Source organism: Diplotaxodon limnothrissa, linkage group LG6 (genome assembly GCF_057381915.1).
Source record: "Diplotaxodon limnothrissa isolate DT_005_m linkage group LG6, D_limnothrissa_male_GT1.1, whole genome shotgun sequence".
NCBI classification, from domain to species: domain Eukaryota; kingdom Metazoa; phylum Chordata; class Actinopteri; order Cichliformes; family Cichlidae; genus Diplotaxodon; species Diplotaxodon limnothrissa.
Genome location: NC_140601.1, coordinates 26,605,973 through 26,633,526, shown reverse-complemented (window position 1 = coordinate 26,633,526; position 27,554 = coordinate 26,605,973). Strand labels below are relative to the sequence as shown.

The window sequence follows — 27,554 nt, the reverse complement described above, 5'->3', positions numbered from 1 at the left end:
ACTTTTTGCCATGGGCGTACCGGTACGCCTAACTTTTTAAAGTTAGGCGTACCGGCACAAAAGTTAGGCGCACACAAATTTTATAATAATTTATATAATATAATGTGTTTTTCTGGATACACTGTGCTTTTTCAGCATTCAAAGATTGATGACACCGTGTCAGAGCACTGGCTATGAATTTCAGAAGGATCAGGCCTTAACTTAACAGAAAAGTTAGCAATAGTTCTTTTCCTATTACAGCTACATCCACTTCTGTTGTGCCTAGGCTGCTCACTAGGGCTGGGTATCATCACTGATTTCTATAATCCATTCGATTCCGGTTTTCAAAGTCCCGATTCGATTCAACTTAGCCTCAGACAGTCAGAAATATTATAATTCTGATCATTTATCAGTACTGACTTCATCAGAATTGTGAACATCACAGCAGATGCCTTTGTGTGAAAGTAACTGAGAATAAAACACAGAAAAACATGAAGGAGATTTTCCCTGTTCTGGCTTTTTATAGCAGATAACCTTAAAAATATTCTACAATGTTCTGCATATAAAGTTTAAATTACTTCAGTATTGAACAACAGAAAAAACAGGCTTTCTTGTCCGAGGTCATTTAAGTGAAAAAAGAAAAAGACAGCAGCCACAGCGCTGTAAACAACGGTAGACTGGTGGGTAATAAGCGAATGAATAATACAGAAAACAGAGATTGGAGACGGGAAACTGTTCTTGAAGTACAGAGATAGAGAGAGAGCTAGCTGTGCATGAAGTGTGATTTTTAATAGTCGTGGAAGCAAAACAGCAAAATTCATGACGACATTGATCAAATGTGAAGCGCAGTTTGCTGCTGGCTCGGTGAATTTTGGTTGGAGAGAGACAAAACCTGCAGCTCAGAATCAGCGCAAAAAGACGTAATCACAGCACGGACCGGACGCATCGGGATCCCTAAGCTCCGACAGCGTGTCCGTCTAAGGCCATCGGGTGAGAAAGCCGAGAAAGACAAAGTTGATTCTGATGCATCGGTCAGCTCTGTGTTTACGTCTTTGTGTGGAATCCGTGTACCTGCTCTCGTCTGCTGTTTGGTTGTTGTTGAAATGGTTTTGTGAGCTTTAATCTGAGAATCTGGCGTTTCTGGCAAAACACAGTTATATTTAAAAGTCGATTCAGGATTTAATGAATTGATATCGCTTTATTCAAGCTACTCACCTCCCACTTCCACCTGCACTTTCAACTGGACCACGGCCAATCAGAGAGGTCCCGCCCCTTACTAGCTCTGATTGGTTTAGTCCACGATAGGGGCAAAATTTGTGTCTGTTGTTGACCACAGGGAAGGTTGCAGATTTTTATTTTTTTTTGCTAACCGAACATTTGGTCGCACGGGTGCAACCAAATATTTTTTTTTAGTCGCACCACTGAAAAATTTGGTCGCATTTGCGACCAAATTGGTCGCACTCTAGAGCCCTGGCAATGGTGGGTGAACATGAAACCGGAAACCTAAACTGGGTAAACTAACAACACAAACCAGAAACGAAGATGCAGGGAGATCCGGGGAAATACACATGGAGAGATGCAGGGAGACCGAGGGGAAACAACACAGACGAACCAGCAACTACTATGACAGAAGACACAACTTAAATACACTCAGAGAACACAGGGAGATTACACACAGGTGGGGAACACAGCTGGGAGTGATTAACGTGACGAGACTAGGGAGGCAAATGAAAACACTCACATAAGACGCAGACCTTCACAATAAAACAGGAACTTACATGTGAAAGGACACAACTAAGAAACGCGGACTAGATACAGGAACACACGGGCAGAACAGAATAAACACTAAACAGAGGAAGAACAGAACCAAAATCACAAGAAGAGAAAACACAAAACGCTGGGTCAAAAGGACCCAGGATCATGACAGTACCCCCCCGCCAAGGGCTGGCCCCAGACAGCCCAACACAAGAAAACCAAAACAGACCAAAAACAAACAAAAAAAAACCCGACCAGGGCGGGCGGCGGGGGTCCAGGAAGGAGGGCTCGAAGCCAAACAAAACCGGAGTACCAGAAGGCCACAAAAGAGAACACGAGTCCAAAACCAAAAGAAGACAAAAAAAGAAACACACCAGAGCACAGGAAAACAGAGTCCAAAACAGAAGAGGTCAGGGGGCCGGCCAGCACAGGAGTCCAAACAGTTCAGGGGGGCGACCGTGCGGACGGCAACGGCGGCGACGTGGACACAGTTCGGGAGGCCGGCCGTGCGGAAGGCAACGGCGGCTACTCAGGCGAAGGCGGTCCGGGGGCCGGCCGTGCGGAAGGCAACGGTGGCCACTCAGGCGAAGAGGGTCTGGGGGCCGACGACGACGGCGATGGCGCCCGGCCAGTGGCCTAGCCAGCGGTCTAGAAAGCGGCCGTTTAGCTCCAGACCCAAACGAGGCAGGGCCAGGCGAGGCTGAAGGCACAGAAGCTGGGCCAGGCGAGGCTGAAGCGGATGCGGAGGCCGGACCGGGCGGCGGCATGGGTGATGCTGGAGCCGGACCAGGCGAAGATGATGAAGCCGGGGCCAGACCAGGCGAAGATGATGAAGCCGGGGCCGGACTAGGCGAAGATGATGAAGCCGGGGCAGGCGAGGATGAAGCTGCAGGCGGCGGAGTGGAAGCCGGAGACGGAGGCGCTGCAGGCGGCGGCGTGGAAGCCAGAGGCGCCGCAAACTGGACGGATCCCTTGGACCCTCCAGTGACGACAGGAGACGAAGGCTGGAGCTACGGGGGCACCGGAGCTACGGGGCCTGAGCTACAGGGGGCACTGGAGCTACGGGGGCCTGAGCTACAGGGGGCACTGGAGCTACGGGGCCTGAGCTACAGGGGGCACTGGTGACTCTGGAGACCGAACTGAGAGGGGCACTGGTGACTCTGGAGACTGAACTGAGAGTGGCTGCGGGGTAGCTAACCGAGCTGAGAGTGGCTGCGGGGTAGCTAACCGAGCTGAGAGTGGCTGCAGGGTAGCTAACCGAGCTGACTGAGCAGAGTGTGTCTGCGGGGCGGCTAACTGGGCTGCTGGTAGCTGCACAGGCGATAAGCAGCTCGCGTTGACATCCGCCACACCAAACACAGCCCCTGAATGAACAGTCACAAAGTCTGGAAAAGACACAGAGTCCTCACTCACCACAGCCGGTGAAGTAGAAGTCCGAACGTCCGGCTGTGGGGTGGCGCGCCGGCGGTGCGATCGGCGTTTCCTCCCCGCAGACAGCTCCGACGGGCCGGGCAAAATCACGTCCGGCGAGTCGGGCTGCGAGGTAGTAGTGGCGGAGAGAAGGTGTGGTGAGAGGTGGAGAAAGGCCTGCATGGTCGGGGAAAGCGATTCCAATAGCCATGGCAGGCCGGAAAAGAGCCGTTGCAGCCGATTTTCCGCTGCGTGGCGAAGCTCTTCCGGGGGGTGTTCCAGCCATAGGCTGAGAAGATTCTCCACAGTGAAAATGATATCGTCCTTTAGCTCCTCAGAAGGGTTGCAAACTGCTGGGTCGTGGTAGTGGCTGGTTCGTACTGTCACGGTTTGCCAGGGCAAGCCGTGTGGAGTTGGAGAAAGGACCCAAAAGGCGGCAGCTCTGGTGCAGGTGAGTATTTATTTACAGGAGTGGGTACAAACAGCAATGGTGGGTGAACATGAAACCGGAAACCTAAACTGGGTAAACTAACAACACAAACCAGAAACGAAGATGCAGGGAGATCCGAGGAAATACACATGGAGAGATGCAGGGAGACCGAGGGGAAACAACACAGACGAACCAGCAACTAACCACGAAAACAACAGCAGCACTTTTAAGCTTGATCAGCTGTTGTTAGAATTTATTTAATATTAATTTCTAGTATCAGCTGATGTTTGCTGGAGCCACAGCTGTAAACCTGCTGGTCATGATATCGGTTTGAATATGTGATGAGAGGGAAACATGAAGATGAAACCAGGAGATGTCCTTCCTGAATCATCAGAGCTGTGATGGAGAAACAGACTTACCTTTTAGTTAACATGAATGAGTTGAAGGGAAGTTATGAACTGTTTCTGAGAGACAAATAACACCAGGATCCTTTTCTAAGTAGCTGACAGCTGGTAACTGTGCAGGGGCGGGTCTAGCAAAGTGTTGCCAGGGGTCCATGTAGGGCATTAAAAGGAAAAGGGGGGCACAAGAAAATACTTTCTTATTCTCATTTAAAATGTCTCACTTTTAAAAAAATAATTATCTGAGTCTTGCAACAAACAATTGATAGATTGATACATATATACCATCAGAACAGTGTACATCACTGTCACAACAGCGTTTATTTTCATTCAAAGGCTTTATGATTTTTCCTATAATGGTGGGCTGGTCTCTAGTCAAAATGCCCGGGACGATTTTTTTGTCCCAGTCCAGCTCTGTATGCAGCTCATCTGCAGTCTGGTGTTGCCTACATCTTCCTATTCAGAAGGCAGAATTTCCGAGTTCTGAGTACAATCAAAAGCACCACGACTGCAGTTTTTGTGTTGGATGTAAAAAGCAGGCTAGGATAGAATCAGGTGTGGGATTTCTCTCGTGGAAATGTGCACATTATTTTTTCCTTTCTATTGGTAGGTGGCACAGTGCACTTGTGGCATGTAAGCAAGCTAGAAGACTGGCAATCTTGCTGGGTATCCAGTTACGGAAGCAACACATTAACAAGAGAATTCTGAGTAAAACCAAAGTTACTTTCCCTAGTAACTAGTTACTCTGAAAGTAACGAGTAACTTGAAGTAACTGAGTTACTTTTGATAGAAGTAACTAGTAATGTAACTAAGTTACTAATTTAAAGTAACTTACCCAACACTGGTAATCATCCACAACTATTTTCAGTTGCAGATGATAAAGGATTCAGAAAGTTTATTCATGCAGGTCCATATGACAGAGAATATGCATGTTCTTTTTGTTTTCATATTATAATTTATATTTAATTGTGTTGTGGTTTGCAGTGTTTTGTGTTGTTTCACTTTAAATTTGTAAAAGGAAAAAGCTGAAAATTTAAATAGTTAAAAGTTGAAATGTAAATAGTTGATTTTTGTATTATATGATTTATTTATTACATTTTATGTGGAGTGAATAAATAAAAGTATATTTACGGTGGCCCCTACAGACAAAGCACATACAAACTTCAAATCGCGTACGAACTCTGAAGCACGTACAAACTCCAAAACACATAAAAACACGTACAAACTCCAAAACACGTAAAAACACGTACAAACTCCAAAACACGTAAAAACTCAGAAGCACATAAAAACTCAAAACACGTACAAAACAGAAGTGCTCCAGGATGCTAGGGGCAGTGTTGAGCTTTTGTTACATAGAGGCAGTGTTGCCAACTTAGCAACTTTGTCGCTATATTTAGTGAGTTTTCAGACCCCCTTAGCGACTTTTTTCCTAAAAAGCGACTAGTGACAAATCTGGCGACTTTTTCTGGTGTTATTGGAGACTTATTTATGACGACTTTTTGACGTGAAAGGGCGTGTTGCTCTTACTCTCAAAAAGCAGCGGTGCTGCCGTGGGCACCTCACCCGTGCTAAAGCGCTCACGGGCGGAGGATAGTCCTCCCCCAGCTGCAGGAGATGTTCACACCTATGCGTCCAAACTGCAAATGAACCACACATGAGCAAAGCCGCTGCTCCCGCACTGACTGTAACGCAGTCAGTTCTTCTTTTACTGTTATGCTGTTTTGTGGATCACAAGGTTTAAAACTACTTATAAACACACACACACACACACATAACGTAACTCCACCAGAGTGCCTATTTCGAGTCACTTTTGCCGGTCGAAGCCCGGATAAAGGAGCAGGGTTGGAATTGTGACATTAAAAAACAATAATTGCTAAAAGAAATTTAATTTGTAGTTCTAAATAAATTCTAAATGCATTTAGGACATTTTTTTGCTCACTTTATGTCTCTTCCACGATGTTATTTCTCTCTCCAACAGCGTAGGTTACAATTATATTAGCATGACCAATTATGCAAATTAGGTGATGACATCATTTAGCGACTTCTAGCGACTTTTAGGACAGCCAATAGCGATTTTCCCTACTGAGGAGTTGGCAACACTGCATAGAGGCTACACAAGCCAGCAAGTACCAACGACCGGATTTGGTGTGTGGTAATAACAGGTAAATTAACTTTTTTTTTTAAATTATTTGACTATATATGAATGCTTGTGTATAAATACTAGGGGTGCAACGATATTCGTATCGATATTGAACCGTTCGATACAGTGCTTTCGGTTCGGTACGCATATGTATCGAACAATACAAAATTTTTAATTTATTTTATCAACTTTCCTTCTGACGATGCTGTCTGTGTTGAGCGCTCAGTGAATCTGCACTCGACAGTGCAGCCTAGGCGGAGCAGTCGAGTGCAGATTCACTGAGCGCAGGGCAAGCTGCACTCGACAGTGCAGCCTAGGCGGAGTAGTCGAGTGCAGATTCACTGAGCGCAGGGCAAGCTAGCGAGACAGAAGTTAAGTATGGGCAGAAATCTGTGCCATCAGAAACTGAATTTGAATAAGTTAAATTTGAATTTGAATTGCTCAGACTGAATCTGAATTGTAACTTGAATAAATGCTTTTGAAAACCGAATTTGAATTAGTCTAATTTGAAATTGAATTTATGGTTTGAAAATGATCATCACTAAATTGAAATTGAATTTTAGATTTTGAAAATGAATTGATTTGCTTTGAAACTGCATTTTATCCTTTAAAAATTCAGCTCTCGAATACTTTCAGTTTCACTTCTCACCATTCAGTTTCAGTTCTACAATTCAATTTCAGTTCCAAAATTCAGTTTTTTGGAACTTACATCCGGTTCCGGTTCAAGCGCAGATTAATAGAACTACGTTTTACTAGCGGACCGAAAGTGTTACTGACGGGAATCTACAGCGTCTTGAGCTGAATTAAGACTTCAGAAGTCATTCGTCATGTCGAATGACCAGCGGATGAACTCTCAGGTTGGTAATAAATGTACTACATGTATAAGAACAAGCGTCATGTTAACAAATGATAGCCGTACGGTAACTTTTATGCTTATTGTAGCTGCTAGCTAAAAACGCTAATTTAGCGTAGTTTGCCCTGAATTCAGCTTTGACAACAAATATGATCGACTGTTTCTAGTAGAATTCCAAAGTTGTCATCTTGGACCCTCTCAGAGTACCCCCTCTGTATGCTTGCAGAGACCCCTACAGTAGGGAAACATGCAAAACGGTGTCCAAACCTTTGTATTTTAGCTTTATTTATGTCTTACACAGCATCCCAACTCTTTAGCTAACTTAATAACTTTAGCTAAAGTGAATAGTTAGTCTAATTCATTAGTGCAGCATTACTGGATAACTTAAAAACTTTACCTATGAGATCAAGAGAAGGCGGGTCAATGCTGGGTGTGGTTTGAAAACTTTGTGTTATTGCATTTTATTTTTGCTCATATGTAGAGATATGTTCTCTACTCTTATAAAGGTCCATTTCAGTAACAGATTCAGTGTTTTACATAAGCTGTTTTCACAAATCCATATGGAATAACCAGTTATGGAAGTTAGGTCAGGCGTGATGCTGGCTTCCAGTACTGTATTTTTAACTTTAAATAGGAAAAAATTTGCCCTTGTTTGTGAGATTTTGAAAGCATGCCAAGTCTATGAGAACCGGTTTCAGCCAGTTGGAGCCGGTTCCTTTGCTTTGGGCTGAAAATGAGAGAGATGAGAAATGTGATCTAGGTTCAAAATTCTGTGTGCTGGTTATTCGTCGTTGATGTCTTGTTGTGCTGCTGATTAGAAATCTTGGTTGTTTCAGATGTAATGTTGTACTTCACACATAATAATAATGATGATGATAATAATAATAAAAAAGTGGTCAGGTTTTACACAGATTTTTATTTAGTATTAGTATTTATTTATTTATTGTCATTGTCAAGAACAATGAAATTGCGTTTGGGGCTTCCATACAACCCAAAAAAAAGAAGAAAATAATAAATACCCCTTAAAACCCAAGTGTACATATTTAACCCAGTGTGACTCCAATGCAATAAGACAATCCTTAGCAATAATGTTCGTAGAAATTCAGACAAAGACCTGAGAAACATGACAAAATACAACAATGCAACCCATTCAATATTATTGTACTGTGAGATATGATATCAGATATGATAGTTATCTATTTAAGAAAGAGGGGGGGGGGGGGGGGGGGCAGGAGGGGGAAGAGAATAAAGATATGATGCACCAATGCAGACCAGTTCATTGCTATTAAGAAGTTGGATATGGTTATTGTCCGTGAGAGGGGGGCAGAGAGTTCAGGAGCCTCACAGCCTGTGGATACAGGCTGTTGGCCAGTCTGGATGTTCTGGCCTGTATAGACCTGTACCTTCTCCCTGAGGGCAGCAGATGGAAAAGGTGGCGCGCAGGGTGATGTTGGTCCCGCAGGATACTGTGCACCCTCCTCAGACAGCGAGTGGGGAAGATATTACTGATCTCTGGCAGACTTGTTCCAATAATTCTGCCAGCTTCTTTCACCACCCGCTGGAGTGCTTGCTGATCGGCCTTGGTGCAGCTGGGGAACCACACTAGAAATCCATACGTCAGAACGCTGCTGATGGCACAGTTGTAGAAGTTCAACATCAGAGATCTGGGAATGTGTGCGCTCCGCAGTCTCCTCAGGTAGTAGAGGCGCTGTTGGGCCTTCCGTACAACTGAGGTGATATGGTTGCCCCAGGACAGGTCCTCGGTCACAGTTACCCCCAAGAATTTAAAACTGCTCACCCTCTCCACCGCCTCACTGCCAATGAAGAGAGGCAGATGGTTGTTATGGCCCCTCTTCCGGAAATCTACAATGATCTCCTTGGTCTTTTTGGTGTTTAAGACCAAGTTATTGTCGTGGCACCATGACTCTAGTTGTTGCACCTCTGTCCTATAGTTTGTCTCATCATTGTTGGATATAAGTCCGAGCACTGTAGTGTCATCTGCAAACTTAACAATGAGATTGGACGCGCAGGAGGAAATACAGTCATGGGTGAAGAGAGTGTATAGCAGAGGGCTCAGAACACACCCCTGAGGGGCACCGGTGTTGACCACAAGGGTGGAAGAGGTGTTCTTACCCACTCTGACACTCTGTCTACGGTTAGTGAGGAAGTCCACAATCCAGTTGCACAGAGAGGAGTTAAGTCCCAGTTGGTGGAGTTTGGGACGGAGTTTGTATGGCCGGATGGTATTAAAAGCCGAGCTGTAGTCTACAAAGAGGAGCCGTGCATAGGTGTTCCTGTGTTCCAAGTGCTTCAGTAATGTGTGCAGCACTGTGGCGATCGCATCCTCGGTTGACCGGTTCTCCCTGTATTTATCCTATTAAAATGAGAATGTTTGTGCTTAAGACATGCTACACTTGCGTATTTTCCAGCTTCATATTTTGTTGTGGCTGTTTTTAATTATTTAATCCTGGTAGCTGTCTGGTAGCAATATGAGTACTAAGGGGATGTTACACAGAAGAGCAGTGATGTGGCAAATAAAGACTGAAATATCAGGAAAGTTATTTGTAAAATTACAGAAAAAATTGACCTTTTAACATTACCTAAAGCACTGAATCTTACAATAGTTTTCAGACTAGGTGACTAAAGTCTTTCTCATGTATTCAAGTTACCTGTACAGGCCTCCTAGCTATATTTCAGTTATTTAGAAAGTTCAGTTGCTGCTACATAGGGATACGCGCGACTACTTAACTAGATGTATAGATGTTACTCCCCTTGCTAGTAGACATCAGAAACGCTAGTAGGGCTGCCACAATTTGTTGACATAATCTATGACGTCGACTATTAAAAAGTGGTTAGTCCATCATTTTATTGTTGACGCGTCATATACATACCACATAAATGTGTTTTTGTAACTGCAGTACACTGCAGGAAGGTATGGGGGCAGTATCACATTTTCCATCTGCAGGACTGCACTCAGTTTGGGATGCTATTTACACTTCTCTGACATGAGGCACATGGGTGGAAACAGTCCTCTTCCCACATGCTTACACTACTGTAAATACCACACGTTTCGGGAAGGAAGCTGACTGAATGCAGGAAGCACATGACAACCAGACTATTACCAACACGTATTAGCGTAAACTGACCTTACGTTGACTTTGTCTTGGGAAGATGGCAAATTAAAGACTGTCTAAAGTTCGATTTGAAACTTTGCACCCTTTGTTGTGCTCATAAAGAACTTTAGTTAATTTTTAATATGATTTTCTGGCGTTCTCTTGTTTACGCGGAGACTCTAAAGGATCTGGCACACCATGTAGACAAATTGGCTGGCAGATCATGATTGTGGTTTACCGTGAGCTACAGTTTCTTTATCATTGGCTTTGTGGCTGACTTATCGTGTTCAGCTGAGGTTAAAAACAGTGTGTGCGGATGGTGGTTAAAGCTAAATTTAATGTGGGCTTTGGTATTAAACTAATATTTTTAATATAATGATATTAAAAATGATCCTCCAGAATTGTTTGTCCTTCCAGAATTGTTTCTATTTGAAACAGACTACATAGCTTTTGTGGAGATTTATATATTTAGCTTGTTAGTTTAAGGTTAGCTTCACAAAGTCAATAAAATTATACACTGAAAACAAGTGTCTGTTACTCATGCCTACCCAAAATCTCCTTCTGCTATAAACAAGCACTACAATACATGCAGAAGTTTGGACACCTCAAGGCAAATTAAACGTTTATTAAATTTCAAAGTAAAAAGAAATGAATAAAGCCCTTCGGGGAAATAAGATGTGTCATTTCATTATATATTTAACTCCCATCCCAAACATTCAATGAAACTCTCAGAAGTCAGCATTAATTAACTCATTAGGTCTCATACAGTTCATGTATGTGTCTCGCCTGTCATCCTATGATAGCTGGGATAGGCTCCAGCGCTCGCTGGCGTCCCTGAAGAAAGTGGGTGAATGGACTTGTACCGACAAATTTTCTGACCACTCCAACTTTGCTCTCCTACTTAGGAAATCTCGAGTTAAGCTAACTGATGCTTAAAAGCCTATTATAATATCATTAATAACGGTAATTAACAGGAACACTGTAGAACTGCTGGGCAGAAAGGCCAATTGAAAACTCCATATGATGACAAGGGACCCGGCTCAGCATCGGTAAAGGGAGACCTTACCTATGCACAGATGACCTCTGGATAAGCCAACGCCTTTCTGAAAGCTCGATTAAGGTGAGAGACTGGTGGCAGCTGAGACTGCAACCTTGCAAATCTTACCAAAGGTATATTTGGAGGAAATGGGAACATGGAAAAATTCTGCTTTAAGGCTTGAGAAGAATGGACCCTGTTATAAATACATGTATACACAAACACCACTCAAGAACTCACAATTATCAACAAGTATTATGTGAAAGTGTGAGTACTTCAAACTAATGCATACAAATGTAGTTTTTTTATTACTGCAGGAAGTCAAGCCTGCTGTGGGTTTTAATAAGCAAATTTGTGGCTACAAATGAGTGTGTAAAGACAGAGTGAAACAAATGCGATTATTGAGATTTATTTTTTTTAAATAAAGAGGCATGTGTACAGACAGCTTTATAACTCTGCCGAAACATACAAGCTCACCTGCCGATATAGTGAGATTTCCAGCATTAGGAATTTTAAATAATCCCGACAAATAAATTGAAAAGTACTCTAATTTTAAAAGAATTTATTCCTTCACTTGCACGGGTAACTATGCAAAAATACTTCTACCATCAAAGCAGCGTGTTATGATTTATTGAGGACTCTAAACGGTGATTCACCAAACTGAGAGCTTCAGCTATGCAGGCTATTTTCAGGCTGCTTGTACTGCCTAAGCGAAGGAAAATGTAAACGTTTTTTATTGCTGTGTTCAATTTATGCCTCAATATCAATGTATGAGAACTAAGCTACAGTGTAGCCTAGCTGATTTGACCACAGGGGGTGACTTGTCTAAGCTCAAGGCTGCTTTCTCCAGCACTGCAGACATGTCGGTGTGCAAAAGGGTGTGAGAAAGAGAGAGACACGCAGGCTCTTGGAGAGCACAGATACCAGCTCCCCTGCTCCCGATCACATGGATTCTGCTGCAAAGGGACTCAGACAACACGAGGTGCAAAGGTTTAAGCTATTCCTTTTCTGGAATACCAACAAACATGAGAATATAAGACCACTATAACTCACCCCCTGCTGGCCTCTTGGGGAACAGCAAGTTCCTCAAGCACAAGTGAGTGCACAAAATGGCTGACCTGAATTAATGCTTTGTGATCTCAGAAGGAAATGACTGCAAAAAGACTGTTGTTTCTAATAAATAGCATAACATAACATAACATAACTACTCGCTGGGACCTTCAGGTGGACTCTTCTCATGTGTGCACTTCCGCGTAGAAAGTGCAACACTTCAATGTACCTAACACCCTGCATAACCACCATGCTTGCCGATGCAGCAGGTCTGTGTAACTGTGAGTGTAGGTTTATAAAACTACAATCACACTACTGTCTGTAGTTAGGTTACAGACAAATTTTCAGGCTGTTGTTTGGCAGAAGGCTCCTCCCCCTCCCTATAACCCCTCCCCCTTAGCACTGTAATGTCTCTGGGCTCTGTCTGGACACCCCTCCCCCTCCATGCCAATGTTCAGCTGCCTGTTCTCTACCACTCATTGGCTCTGTGATTCTGTCTCAAACCTGCTCCTCCTGCTGCAGGGTAACTACAAGCTGCAGCACATTTTCTTTGAGTCCTGCATATCCTCCATACTAACCGACCTAAAACATCCTGCAGCGGTTCATATACATACCTTGCCTGCTTTTATCTACCGACTTCAGCACGGTGACCAACAGGATGCTTTAAAAAAAAAAAAAAACCGGGTGAACCACTCAGACTGCATCTCTGGACTGCGCGACCGTTAGTCGTTTAACGACCAAACCCCCTCTCCCCCGGTCGCAACGTCAGCCGTTGGAGTTTTTTTGTGCGTGCGCGAAAGGAGGAGGAGTCTGTTCGCGAGTCAGAGGGGGCGCGGAGCAGTCGGTTGAATCCGCGAACACAACAGTTGTTGTTGTGGCACAGCTCACTAGTTTCCCCGGTTCATCTTGAGAACGTGGACTTGATGCAGCACTCATAACGCATCCCGAGAGCATCGGCGCTTCACACAGGGGGTCTGTAAGAGTTGGTTTGGACACCAGCGGGTGAGGAGGGGACCGTACGGAACGAAGCTTAAAATCGCGGGAACGTCGGCGGACAGCGTAGAGAAATTCGGTGAGTCGAGGTACTGCAGTTAGCATGCTACCCAGACAGCTTATTTGTACTTTTATTTAATAGCAGTGAATGTCATCCTTTATGGAACTTGTGGTTCTGAACAGAAACATTTGATATGAATTAGGGGAAAAAATCTGTTACTGGTAGTTGGCTGCATACAATGCAACAGTGACCCCTACAGACCGGGATTACAGCAGACATGCATAATGAAAACCCTGTCAGCTAGCAGTGTCAGTGTTCGCTAAATGAATAATGGTATATTGATACTGTTTTGGTTTTTTTAATCGATATCACGGAGTGAAAACATTTTATTTGCAGCTTTTATTTACAGACATTTTTTAAAAAAAATTCTCTAATGGCTTATATTCGATTCGTTTTTTTGTGTGCTAGAAAAGTCGTTTGCATAACCAGTCTGGAGTCATAACATCCGTGTATGCTAGCATTAAACTGTGAATTGATTTGAATGCTGATATATCTTACATTTGTTATTCAGGTAGTTTTTTTTAAATTACATACAGCATATATTTTAGAACATTTGAGCTTTAAAAAAATTACATGTCTATTCCTTGATTTCTGATAAACGTTGTGAAACAAGTCACCTTTATCTTTAGTTATATAAATCAGCAGTCCCCAACCTTTTTTGCGCCACGGACCGGTTTGTGCCCGACAATATTTTCACGGACTGGCCTTTAATGTGTCGCGGATAAATACAACAAAATAAAACTAGTACCGGTAACGAAAAAAAGATTTATTCATAACACAGGTGAAAAGACCCAGGAAAACCGAGTTAACGATAAAAACGATAACAAAATAACGCTGAAAACCGATAAAAACCCTGAAAACCATACATTTCACACCTGAGCCTCAACTCTTGCGACCCGGTACCAAACGACTCACGGACCGGTACCGGTTCGAGGCCCAGGGGTTGGGGACAGCTGATATAAATAATAGTCGCTTTACTATCTGCTGATTGAAGAAAGAGTTCTTACATCTCATCAGTAATCAAATACTTTAAGTTTGCTTCCCAATTCAGAATGTGGAAATGCACACTTGTGTCTCTGATGTTTTTGTACCTCATTTTATGGCTTTTTAGGTAAAGTTCTACAAAGTCAATGTAGCAACTGCGCCATGTTGGTGCTAGGAAGCAGCGAATATAATCAGCATGTTGACATAACAAAAAGCTTTGTGGCGTCCGTTATTGATCTTCTGTGGATGCTAAATGAAAATGTGGCTTTTATTTTAAAAATAATATCCACAAAAGTTTTTTAGCTCTTACTAGATGGTATCCCTAAATTCACTGCTACAGTATAATCTTTTTAACTTAGCTGTCTAAAGTGACTAGAAGTGAGTAGGAGAAAGCTGCATTCCTCATATTGAGCAGCTGAACCCGCCCCCTCCCCCTCTTGGTTTAAAGTGGTACAATCCAGTAATTTTCCATTTCACTCTCCTAGGATGTGGGTGTGGCCTAAAGTCAATGATCAGACAAGAGTTGAGCAGGTTTTGGTTTTTTTACCTGCCAGTGACTTTACTTGAAAACTGAAATCTCCACCTTTTATGGTTTTGGTGGAAAGATGGAAAGATGTACATGATCATTACACTGCACTAAAGATCAGACACCAAATGTCTTGGGCAATTTCTCAGTTTTCAGTGCTGTAGTCTTTCATCATATTTTCCAACATCTTACATATTTTTAAAAAAAAATCAGTTAATATAAAGTCAACAGTTTCATATTTGCTTTTAATTTTTTGAATCATGCCTTGTTTCTGGTTTCACCTCCCCCTCTTCACTTCTGCAGTGCTCACATGGTGCACTTGTAATTCATTACAGAGACTGTTGTTTCCCTACAGAACAGGAAGCAGCCCTTAAAGGCACAACCTATTTTTTTGTGTGTGTGTGTGTTTAAAGTTATATTTGACTTTGCTGTAGCTATTTATTGTGCTTTTCCTGTAATCCAGGTTTTTGCAATTACTGTAATAGTAATATGCTATGCTACAGTTTGTAGTTTTACCTGTGTTCGCTTTAAGATTGTATTCAGTTTGGATGTGTGTTTTAACCGGTGCCCTTTCGGTTGCAAAAAACCAGAATGCTCGATTAAGCCCTAAACTCCGCACGAAAATGTTTAGTGGTCAAAATAAACTTTTTCCCCCCCATAGATCTCTGTAGAACCAGAGGTTCTTTTTGCAACCACAACTGTCACCCTCTGGTGGCCGTCAGATAGAAGCCGCTTCGTATATGTTAGAAATGCGTAAAACAAAAAATGTCAGCTAGCAGTGGCAGTGGCCAGTGATAAATTAATTACTTTCTAATACCATAGAATTGATAATATTACACTGGCAAATTTTTAAAATTCTGATTAATATGACATTAAATGTTAAAACAAACAGCAAAAAGCTACTTAAACATTGTCACTGTTTTTGTTCGTAACAAACTGTTTCAGGTGGGAAAAACTACAAAAATATAATGAATTTTCTCCCAAATTTCACAACTGGAAATGTACATTTGTGTCTTGGGTATGTTCATACCTCACTTCAAGACATTAAAAGCCAGTCCTACAACATCAGTGTAGCGACTGTGCCGTGTTGGTGCTAGGAAGCTGCAGACATAATCAGTGTCCTGCAAAGGTGGTAATTTGGGCGAGGGACAAAAAAAATGACAGATCTTAATGTGTAGTTGTTTATCTTGAGATAGAAACTAATGAAGAAAGTGCCAAAGTAATAAATGGACTATGTCACTCTGTTTTGTGTCGTTGGATTGGCAGCTTTACTGAAGAGTTAGCGATTTAAAAAATACACTTGCAGGAATCGCTGTAGCTTATCAAACTGCAATCTAGATAGAGCCTTCAATGTGATAGAATAGAAAAATATAATGGCTAATGTGAGTAAGAGGCAGCTGCACCCCTCCCCTCTTGGTTTAAAGTGGTACAGTCTAGTAATTTTCCATTCCACTGTCCTAGGATGTGGGTGTGGCCTAAAGTCGATCTCATCAGACAAGAATTAAGCAGGTTTTGTCTTTGACCTATCACACAAATTTACTACAAATGAGAAATCTCACTTTGTTTTTGGTTTTGGTGAACTGATGCGCAGAATAGATATAAGGCCAGCGGAGTGATTTCTGAACTGCATAAAATATCAGGCACCAAGTGGTTTGGGCAATTTCATCTGTCTTCAGATTTGGAGTCTTTCATATTTTCCAACTCCCCGTTATAATGTTATTGATAACCGTGTCCATAGAAACAGAGAAAATTAAGAGTTTAATATTTGGTTTTTACCCTTTTAGAACATGGTATGGCCTTGTTTTTGGTTTCACCTCCCCCGCTTCACCCAGCGGCAGTGCTCACATGGTGCACTTGTAATTCATTACAGTCTCTTTTTTTTTTAATCTGCAGAAGAGGAAGCAGCCCTTAAAGGCGCCACATACATTTTTCAAAAGCTTTCTTGTAGATGTTATATTTGACTTTGCTGAATTTATTTAACTTCTTATACCGTGTAAGATTGTCTGTATTGAGTTTTATAAATCAGCAATTTGTAGAGCTAGCTTCATTAAGATTTTAAGATTGTAAATAAAAAAATATTTTGTTTTGTTTTCTATCATTAAAATCGAGACCTTCTGGGGAGCTCCATGTGGAGAAAAGGGGGAGTTAGTGTGACAGCAGTCCTGGTTTATACATGTTTGCTACCAGATGTAAGTCGGCACTGTGCAGCTGTTGGCTCATGACAACTATAGGCCAAGAGTTTTTGGCCTCAGTGATAAATATGAGCAGAATTTGATGACATAACTCAGATTCATCTGAAATTTTAATGTGTATATTAGACAAGGGCGTAAAGTGCCATTCAGGTAGGCCACATCACTGTACCATGTCACACAGAGCATACTTGTATCTTGCAGCATTTTCTGTAGAGAAATAATTAAAAATAATATATCACATTATATAACTGGTCAAGTGACAAAATGCATATTGATTCTCAATACTCTCAATACGTGCCACTGCTATTGTGTGACATTATTTGTTATGTATCTTAAATTCTTACAAAGCGGTGCACTTCAACATGAAATGGTATTCATGTTGGTATATCATAGTAGTTATGGTTAAAACCATGTCACCATGGTTATTTATTGAAATTTAAGCTAATTCTTAATAGATTGATCAAATAAATCAAATGTAGAAATATAGAGACATAACTGATTTGTCCACAATGAAAAGGCAAATCAGTTTGTGTGTTTCTCATTTAATTACAGATTCTGACATTTACATGTTATGTTATGAAATTATTCTTATGGAAGTTAGGTCAGGCGTGATGCTGGCTTCCAGTACTGTATTTTTAACTTTAAATAGGAAAAAATTTGCCCTTGTTTGTGAGATTTTGAAAGCATGCCAAGTCTATGAGAACCGGTTTCAGCCAGTTGGAGCCGGTTCCTTTGCTTTGGGCTGAAAATGAGAGAGATGAGAAATGTGATCTAGGTTCAAAATTCTGTGTGCTGGTTATTCGTCGTTGATGTCTTGTTGTGCTGCTGATTAGAAATCTTGGTTGTTTCAGATGTAATGTTGTACTTCACACATAATAATGATGATGATAATAACAATAAAAAAGTGGTCAGGTTTTACACAGATTTTTATCCTATTAAAATGAGAATGTTTGTGCTTAAGACATGCTACACTTGCGTATTTTCCAGCTTCATATTTTGTTGTGGCTGTTTGTAATTATTTAATCCTGGTAGCTGTCTGGTAGCAATATGAGTACTAAGGGGATGTTACACAGAAGAGCAGTGATGTGGCAAATAAAGACTGAAATATCAGGAAAGTTATTTGTAAAATTACAGAAAAAATTGACCTTTTAACATTACCTAAAGCAGTGAATCTTACAATAGTTTTCAGACTAGGCGACTAAAGTCTTTCTCATGTATTCAAGTTACCTGTACAGGCCTCCTAGCTATATTTCAGTTATTTAGAAAGTTCAGTTGCTGCTACATAGGGATATGCGCGACTACTTAACTAGATGTATAGATGTTACTCCCCTTGCTAGTAGACATCAGAAACACTAGTTGGCTAGTAGGGCTGCCACAATTTGTTGACATAATCTATGACATCGACTATTAAAAAGTGGTTAGTCCATCATTTTATTGTTGACGCGTCATATACATACCACATAAATGTGTTTTTGTAACTGCAATACACTGCAGGAAGGTATGGGGGCAGTATCACATTTTCCATCTGCAAGACTGCACTCAATATTAACAAAGAAGAAGTGTAGGCGAATGGCAAAGCAGGAAGACGGAAGAAAATGGAAACTGAGATTTTAAAAAATGCGAAAGCATTTCACAGAAAACAAACTTAAATGCAGACTGTGCAAAGTAGGGCTGCCACAAACGATTATTTTGCTAGTCGACTAGTCACCGATTATTTTTGCGATTAGTCGACTAATCAGATCATGCATCCATTGGACGTAAAACGTACAGCTTATTGCACTAGCATGCATCTGCTCTTGTTTAACTATCATTAGCTTACAGCTTTAAGTGTTTAAGGTATGTGCTAACTAAAAGTAGAGACAAGATGATAGTTTATTAAATTTTAATGAAATTTGCAGATTTTTTCGGTGGAGCTTAATTAGAGCTGGGCGATATGAGATTTTTTCATATCACGATATGTTTTTTTCATTTCAGGCGATAACGATATCTATCACGATATAAGCCAAATAACTATATTTGTAAGATTTAAATGTGCCGTTGCTCACAAGTAAAATGTGAAATAATCAGCAGCTTGTTTATATTTAAATATTTATTTCCCATAATAAGTTCAACAGGGTAGATGTACTTAAGGAACATGAGACTTTTTCAGATAAATAAAGGCAAATATTGCAAACTACACAAAAGGCAGCCGCTAAAGCGTTTAAGTTTCAAAATAGAACAAACGAAACAGACTAAATTGTCAATTCCACTTAGAAACAAAATATTAATTCTAAAAATAAATCTTAGTTTGTTTTACAGAAGAACAGACAAAACTGACTAACTTTTGTCAATATCAAATAAACTGAGAACTAAAAGGAAATTCTCAATCTCTCCTTGTTGTATAGCTTAGCTTTTCAAACAGTTTTAACAGTTACTTTAGTCTGACAAAAGCCGAATGACGAATTAGCGCTTCCAGTCAGAGACTGAGGCTACGTCCACACGTACACGGGTATTTTTGAAAACGGAGATTTTCCTTTTTCGTTTTAAAAAATAATCCCGTCCACACATAAAGGCAGAAATGAAGGAAAACGCTGCTATGAACATGCCAAAGCAGCAGGTGGCGCTAGATTCCTAACCGTGCAGAAATATTGGCCAATCAGAAGTCTAGAAGCCTCGGTGGGAAAAAGTAAACAAAGCTGGGGCATAGAAGCAGAACCGAGTCGTATGTGTGGAGGGACAGTAACTGTGTGTGTATGTAAGCATTTAAACACTGCAGAGAGTAGAATTAACAGTAACAGTATTGTAGAAATTCATTTCACCGAAACAATAACGTGGCGCACAGTGTGACGCATGCACCAGTTTATTGTATTTCCAGACTTGCTTTCGGCACAATTTACAGTGCACGCTACTCTGTTTTTTGTCAGACTTGAAATAGCCGAAATACCTTCACACTACGGAACTTCTATGGCTCTTCCGTTCGACAATCTCTCCGGCATTGGAACCATCATCTGTTTTCTCTTCGGTCACGCTCGGTTGATTTTTCTAGTCGGCACACTCATTTCCTCCATTACGCGCTGGCTCCATTACCCGCTGGCTGCTTCCCAAACAAACACACGTGCGGCTTGGCACTTGTGCTGTACGTAACAAGTCACGCCACGTGACGCTGCGGCTGTGATTGGTTCGGCTCTGCGCTACTTAATTTGGATTGGCTGACCTTTTTTTTTTTTTTTTTTTTTAAGAGGACAAGAGCGGCGAGGTCTATCGCGATAGCTTAATTTCTCTATCGAGTAAAAGTTATATCGCGATACATATCGTTATCGTTCTATCGCCCAGCTCTAAGCTTAATAATCTCAGTCGTCTGCTCCTTGCTATCTAAAATATAACAGGACACCGGAGTATATTCTCGAGCATCTCACACTTCTGATAATCAGTTGTCTGCTTGACGTTTATTCAGCTGTGTAAAAACTATAACTTTAATCTCAGCCAAACCGATTTACTCAGGAACAAAGAAAATACTGAAAAAAACCAAACAATAACATTTTAAGTTATCTAAGTGACTTATATATGTTTAACCTGAGTAGCGAAAGATGGCAGTGGGTTTGAAAACGATTTGCCGGGAGTCCGGTGTTCTCACCGGCTCTAGTGAGCCTTGAACCCGGGCTAGCTATCGAGCTGGTGGGTAACAGACGTCTCTGAAAACGTCGGAGCACTTTTGAAAATATGTGGTGTCTTGATACACTGAGCTGGTGTTTGAAGTTTACACAGCTACATTCTCGCCTGAAAATATGTTAAGTTTATTTTGTGACCCAGAAAGAATAATAAGAGTAATATTAAAACTAACTAGCTGCCGCTATTGTTGGAAACTGAGCTGGCATGCGCTATGAATTCTGGGACAGGGTTGGGCTACGAAGTATACACCCGACCCATCCTTCAAATCTTGGGAAATAAAGGACGCATTTGTTGGCGGCATTTGTCGGAGTCTTCGAATTTGGACAATCTTCGTCGTGTCGCTGTAACGTAATTGGCCTACTAATGCGGGCACAGGAAGATGCGGTTCCTGAATTTGGACACAGCTACGATACCGGACACTGCTTCTTCTTTGGGGTTTAAAGGCAGCTGGCATCGTTGTACATGCAGTGCTGCCAACTTCTGTTTCAGTCCGTTATTACACTCTTAAATCCTGCTACTTATTCCTGCGTCTTTTGGGATCTTACAAAGCTTCAAACAACGCATCGACTACTAAATTAGTTGTCGACGATTTTGATAGTCGACGTAATTGTGACTAGTTGACTAATCATGGCAGCCCTAGTGCAAAGCGACAGCAGTAGTTTAAATGCTCATAAACTGCAGTTCATAAATATTTAAATCCCCAGATTTGATCTATGATATCAAATCTGAATGGGTCAGTTTTATAGATTTACGTTAATGTGTTGCGTTGATACTTAATGTTATAATGTTATGACAATGCTTGCTAAGCGAACACCATTTTAGTTTTGTTAGCTAATAAGTGAAATGTGATAGTAAACCATTAAACAGGAGAAGCTACACTGTCTCCTAGTTTGGGGGTTTTTCCACACAATTGCAGCCGTAATGATTAGTTGGCTTTCCATTCGGTTTCTTAACAGAATAGATAAACATCTAGTCACCTAGTCAGGGTTTTGTGGTCTGTAGGGTTGTGTAATGTCATATTGTCTGCAATACCAGAATATATATTACATGATAAGTGTCATATCTCAATATCATTGCTGTAGCAAAACTATGGTTATACATTGTCTAGGTCATGCAACAAAGAGATAATCCCAGGCATGTCTGATAGCAAGAGCTGCCTGCCAGTCTCAGGTGATGATTTAATACTTAAAAAGGGAGCTACTTCAGCAACCTCCAATAAAGTAGTAGTGTAAAATATGTAAAGAATGTTGTTTCCACTGAAAATGGAAACAAGAAACTTGTTTCACCACTTAAAGAAGAACACACTGTCAAGTACAGCCAGATTATGAAGCAGGGGATGTGCGACCGAAATGTTAAAAAAAAAAAAAGACTCGACTGTGCATAACTGCACTCACTAGCTGCACTCCCTATGACAGAAGGAGCAAATGTTTGATGAATATTACCAATACTGTTACATGGTGGTCAAGGAATGCTTTAAGCAAACTGGTCAAAAAGCTTGAAGCAAGTTACAACTACCCAGGTAGAAAATATTTTTCATTGGCCACACTGAGCGAATTGTGCACTCTAGCCAGTAATAAAACTGTAAAACCTGTAATCTGTGTTCAGCTATTCTTTTCACAAACAGTTGGCGCATTAAGTAACTCCCGATGTTTTATTTTGCATATTTTTACTGGATACCCTTCCTGATGCAGTCTCAGAGAGATTTGTGTCTCCTCCCTCTGACTACCTCCTCCAGCTTATTCAGGGAAACATCGAGCCTCTTCCAGGCCATCCAATAGACGTAATCTCTCCAGCATATCTTGGGTGTACGCCTGTGCCTTCTCCCGGCAGGTTCCTGGCCGGAATACCTTACCCAGGAGATGACAGATGTCTCAATGTGGAGGTGTAGGGGCTCTACTCTGAACCCCTCTCAGATGACAAACTCCTCACCCGATCACGAAGGGAAAGCTTATCCATGCTTCGGAGAAAGCTAATTTCCATGGCCTGTATCTGTGATCTCATTCTAATTTTGTTAACAAAAAGATCAGACCTAAATTAACAAATGTAAGGTGTTTCTAAACAACTATGCACCATCTTGTGGCAGGTGACTGCATTACATTTAGGACACAATCATTTCATGGGATTGGGAATCTATTAAAATTTTAACAATTTATTCAAACGACTAGTAACTCTGATAGAGAGTAGTGAAAACAGCAATGATTAGTCGACTACTATATATCTACTGAAGGAAATTTTGTCATAAGGCAGTTAGCTCGAGGGTCCATTCGGACACCCATGTGCCTTCTTGTTTTTTGTGACCATAGGGACTCATCCGCAGAAAACTTACTTTGCAGTGTACTAATTATACATGCTGCCCAGGCTGCGGATTTCAAAGAAATATAACAGGAATGGCTACTTAGCCGTCCGGTCTTCAGCTCCGCATCAGAGTATAATCATGATTAAAGCCTGGATAACCTTTTCCTTTTCCATCTGTTGATGCCTGAGAATTTCATCTTCAGTGAGTGAACATAAAGGTTGGTACATATGTCCGCATAACTCTCCATGTTGTGCAATTGTCCATGGACAAATTACATTACGATGCACCAACAACACATGGACTTGGCAGTGGACTTCAGGCTTGATTCCTGTTATACTTTAAAACATCCCTGAAAGTCAATAGATGACAGGTGTACAAACCAGCGTAATTCTGCAGCACTAGAAAATTAGCGACCGTGTTTCCTTTGTCAGAGTAACCAGGCCACTGCTGCAACGATTGCTAAGAGCATTAATCTGTTTTCTCCAGTCACAACAAATTTGCTGTCAAACGTGATTCTACTGCAGTATTGGTAACTGTGATGGAAGGCTCTTGGCCAAGGTGCTGTGAAAGATCACCATAGCCTTCCATGTCACTGAAGTTGTTGTGGGCTCTGTCAACCTAGTTAGTTATATTTCTCAGGAGGTGCATGTCAGGTTGTGTGCAAGGTTACAGTGTAGCATTAAAAGGAGTTTCTGGTTATGTCGTAACTTACAACGTAACTTCCTTCAGCTGATTCTGTTCCCAAGCGACCTAATGGTGTGTCCTTGGTCTATCTCAGGGACTTCTCGGAACACCTGAAAAACTTCATCTAGGATGTGTCAGAATAACCATCCAAGCCATCTCAATGGGCCCCTTTTGCATGGAGGAGTACTGTCCCTACCCTAAACCTCTCCTGAATGACTGAGCTCCTCATCCTGTCTCTAAAGCAGGAATTATACTCTCCTTGTCAGTGTGTCCGCTCCGATCTCAATTACATAAATTTTGAAGTCACATGTTTAGCATGAGGGTTTGTGTGCTTTCCTGTTTCACGTCCATGGAGAATTTACATTAAAATGCACCAACTACATATGCTCCTCAGGCAGCAGAATTCTAGCTGATGTCCAAGAAGTATAACAAGAATGACTTCTTGACTGTCAGGTCTCCAGCTGTCGATGTTCGCTTCTGCAACAGAGTAAAATCATGACTTAAGGGACAGGCCAGTCACCTGTTCAGCCTTGGGTAACTTAAAAGCTATACGTGGGCCCATCACAGGAGGGAGCGTAGGGGTTTGGTGCTTTTTCAACTGGGAAGAGGTCTTGCCATTATAGTTTGAACATTTAATTATATGTGATATTTGATATGTGAATGTGAAATGGGTATGCTTGACCCAGCTAGGTTTGGTTCTAAATAAGAAGTAGAACTAGTGAAAGGGAAAATGTCTCCGCCTTTAATTTGGAGCACTTGGACTTTAACCACATTCATAAAGGTGAGCTAGCCTTTACTACATTTACTAAATAGGCTAAGCCTAGGATTGTGCCATCGTCCATACATCATTTCAGTCAGTCCACTGAATCTGTATTGGTGTCTGCCAAGTGTCATCGAGTCTTCCAGCAAGAATCTGGAGCAAGGTAGGGTTGTTCCCAGCTATTAATTTCTTATCAGTCAAGCTTTAGATTTAGATTAATCCAACAATTTAAACACGAGAAAACGCATTCTCTTGAAAGTTAGTTGCAAAAGCAGGATTAGCTCTCTTACCTTACAGTTACCATTGTAATACTCGGTGTGCTTGTGGGTTGCTTCATGCCACCCACAAAGTACCAATATTTCACAAATATATTTTTCAGAAGTAAAAGAGAGAAATATATGGGAAAAAGTACTAGTACTTTACAAATACTATTATTTTATTGTAGCCTAGCCAAATAGGAATACTTTGAGACATTGCTAACAAATACATTTGCTATAAATACTGTCAAATTATGAAGCTGGCTAATTTATGTTAACATGTCAACAAATGCAATTGAAATGACCATTTACTGCTGTGGGTCCAATGAATGTTAATTAGAATATGTCTTCTCCTTTTATACTTAAAAAGAGTCTTCTGTTTATACAAACCAGCAGGGAGGGGAGAAACAAATATAGTTCTTTTTAAAATAGAGTGGTATTAAACAGGCGTATGTGGGGAAAGGCTAGCTATATTAATTACAAAAGGCATTCTCAGGCAGTCAGCCATTTTGTGCTCTAGCATTCACTGCAGCCCATCAAAGGAATAGAGTGGGGGATGGAAAAGTGTCAAAGTTGCTAGCTTGTTGACTTGTCTAAATTATCGAGTCAGGAAATTTTAGCTGTGTCCTGCAAAGTTTTTCACAGAAAACAGTGTGTGAGTTCCATGGCCTCTTTATGCTTGAATGTCTGTTTTTAGACAGAGAGGAGGAAGCTGTTAATACTGGATTTGTGAGTCCTTAATTCTGGACTTTATTACCACGCAGCAAACTTCCGAGAAAACCCACTTTTAGACATAAACAAGGATGAGTTATTGCAGAACAGACAGAAGTAAAATTTGATCAAAAAGCTTAAGGAGAATGAACAGGTCTTTCAAAGCCAAGGGTAAAATATCTGCCTCCACAAGAGGACTAGAACACACAACAAATCTTTTCCTGTTCAGCATAGACTTATTTAGACCTGAATATGTAACTATAGAGTCTGAATCATTTAGGTAGGTTTGAAATTGTAATTTATCTTTATAGTTCCCTCCCTTTTTATGAGAACCCCCCTACTCCTGAAATGGTTTAGTCCATGCCTGGCTGTAAACCTCCAGAGAGCCGACTGCAGGTGTGGGGGAGGGGTTCGGTGCTCTGTTGTCAGGCTGTGGCTCTGACTTTGTGTGCTAGCTGTAGCTATTTCATACAATGTGACCTAAACTCAAATTATTCCACACAGCCTTCAGACTCTTGAAAAAATAAAATGGAGCAACTACATGCAGATGTTTTGGTTCTGCAGTTAACCAAAAGTGTGGGGTTATTGTTTTTGTTTATTTTTTGTTTATTTAATGCCTTAAAATTAACTTAAGGTCGACTTTATTTTGGTGGATGGTGTACTTCACTTTGTATTTGTAACCATCCATAGCATTTTTCTGTAGTCATTACACAAACCCCGCTCAGCTTGCCTGATTCACATGGATCTCCTGGTTCTCCCACCCCCACCCTTTCCCTAGTTTTCTTCCCTTTTTTCCTTTTACCCAGCTCTCGCTGGAGTCTAATTTGTCACAAGAAGGGGGGGGAGGCACAATCACGCGTACAATGTTTGAGAAATGGTAGGCAAAAAGTCAGTGCTTTTAAACGCAACAGTTAAAATCATGTCAAAAGAAATTTCCTTTCTTTTGACTACTTTTCAGAAATTGGTTTCTACAATACTACTACTACAATACTACTACAAGACTACTTTATTTATATTTTCTACTGTAATTTCCTTATTTTTTTACGTGTTGTTTTTATTACTATGCGCTTTGGGGTTTTCAGCTAAGGGAACAGTTAAAGGAACGTCACACACTGTCTTGATGGCAAATAGCTGGATATATGTAGATAAAGGAATCCCACTGGAGAGAGGAATGATCAAATATAGTGGCAATAGCTTGGTCCCCAAGTTGATCTGTCCACATGCCTGCTGAACAAAAGTGAAAACTAAATCCATAAGGAAAGCATAAAAACTGACTGTGGCAGGTGGCAGACTATACCTGATGGGCTGTGTTCAGTTTTATTGCTGTCGCTGAGTGAGTTCAAACTGCGACTGCATCCACTTATAGATGAATTATGAATTTGACAGCATATCGAGAATGTGTTCAAGGATAAAGTCTTGTAATTGCACCTGTTTCTCTGGAAAGTATCGTCAGTACCATCATGTGTACTTGAACACATTTTTTCCTTTTAACAGTTTTGGTATTGGACGTGCTCTTCCCTTCTAAAGTGTCCACGTTTGAATGTATCCATGTAAATGTTTTCTATACATCTCACCCTGTTCAAGGTCTTGGCAGACTGGAACCTCTCCTGGCATGCATACACTATCTCAGAGCAAACATCCGCGCACTTTTTCTCAAACCTCTGGGTGATTCAGATTTTCCAGTTCACCTGACTTTTCCATCCACTGTGGTTGGAAACTGGAGCTTCAGAGTCCTAGTATTATAATATTAAGAAAGCTTTGATTGAATTTGTGTACGAATATTTTAGATTGTGTGACAGCCATAGACCCAAGGTTGCTACCTGTTTAGGGGAATTTTGAAAATTTTTTCCTGTGTTTAAGGATATAAAATCACTTCAGCTAACATTAAATGTTTTGGTCAGACTTTACCACATATGATTTTTTTTGTTATTGTTGTGGTTCCTACTAAACATGAGATCTTGTTGCCGGTGTAGCAGGCAGTAAGAGCTCAGTGTGCCTGCGCACAGCAGATCAGCGTGGCCATTTTAGGTTTCATTGAATCCAGATGCAGGAGGAGAGGGTGGGGGAAGGGAAGACTGCGCATTCTGCGCAGTAATGTAGGAATGCAGGCTCTGACCTCACTGGCTGACATCTATCTCCCCCCCCCCACCACAGTATTTAGCCTTCATAAAAATGTCTAATATCAGATAGCAGTTAATTGCTTTTTCAGTGTATAGTTAATCAGAAAATAAAACCAACAACATCTTGAGTGTCTGACAGGCTTAGACAGCGAAGT

General features: G+C 41.2%; 1 protein-coding gene across 1 annotated transcript in view; it reads left to right on the top strand.

The window, feature by feature from the left end:
- The first annotated feature begins 12,662 nt into the window (after positions 1-12,662).
- atf7ip (activating transcription factor 7 interacting protein) overlaps positions 12,663-27,554 on the top strand; it is a 31,509-nt gene continuing 16,617 nt past the window's right edge. Inside the window, exon 1 of the mRNA XM_085354912.1 lies at positions 12,663-13,239. The gene's annotated coding sequence lies outside the window, so the exon portion shown is untranslated. The remainder of the gene's footprint in view (positions 13,240-27,554) is intronic.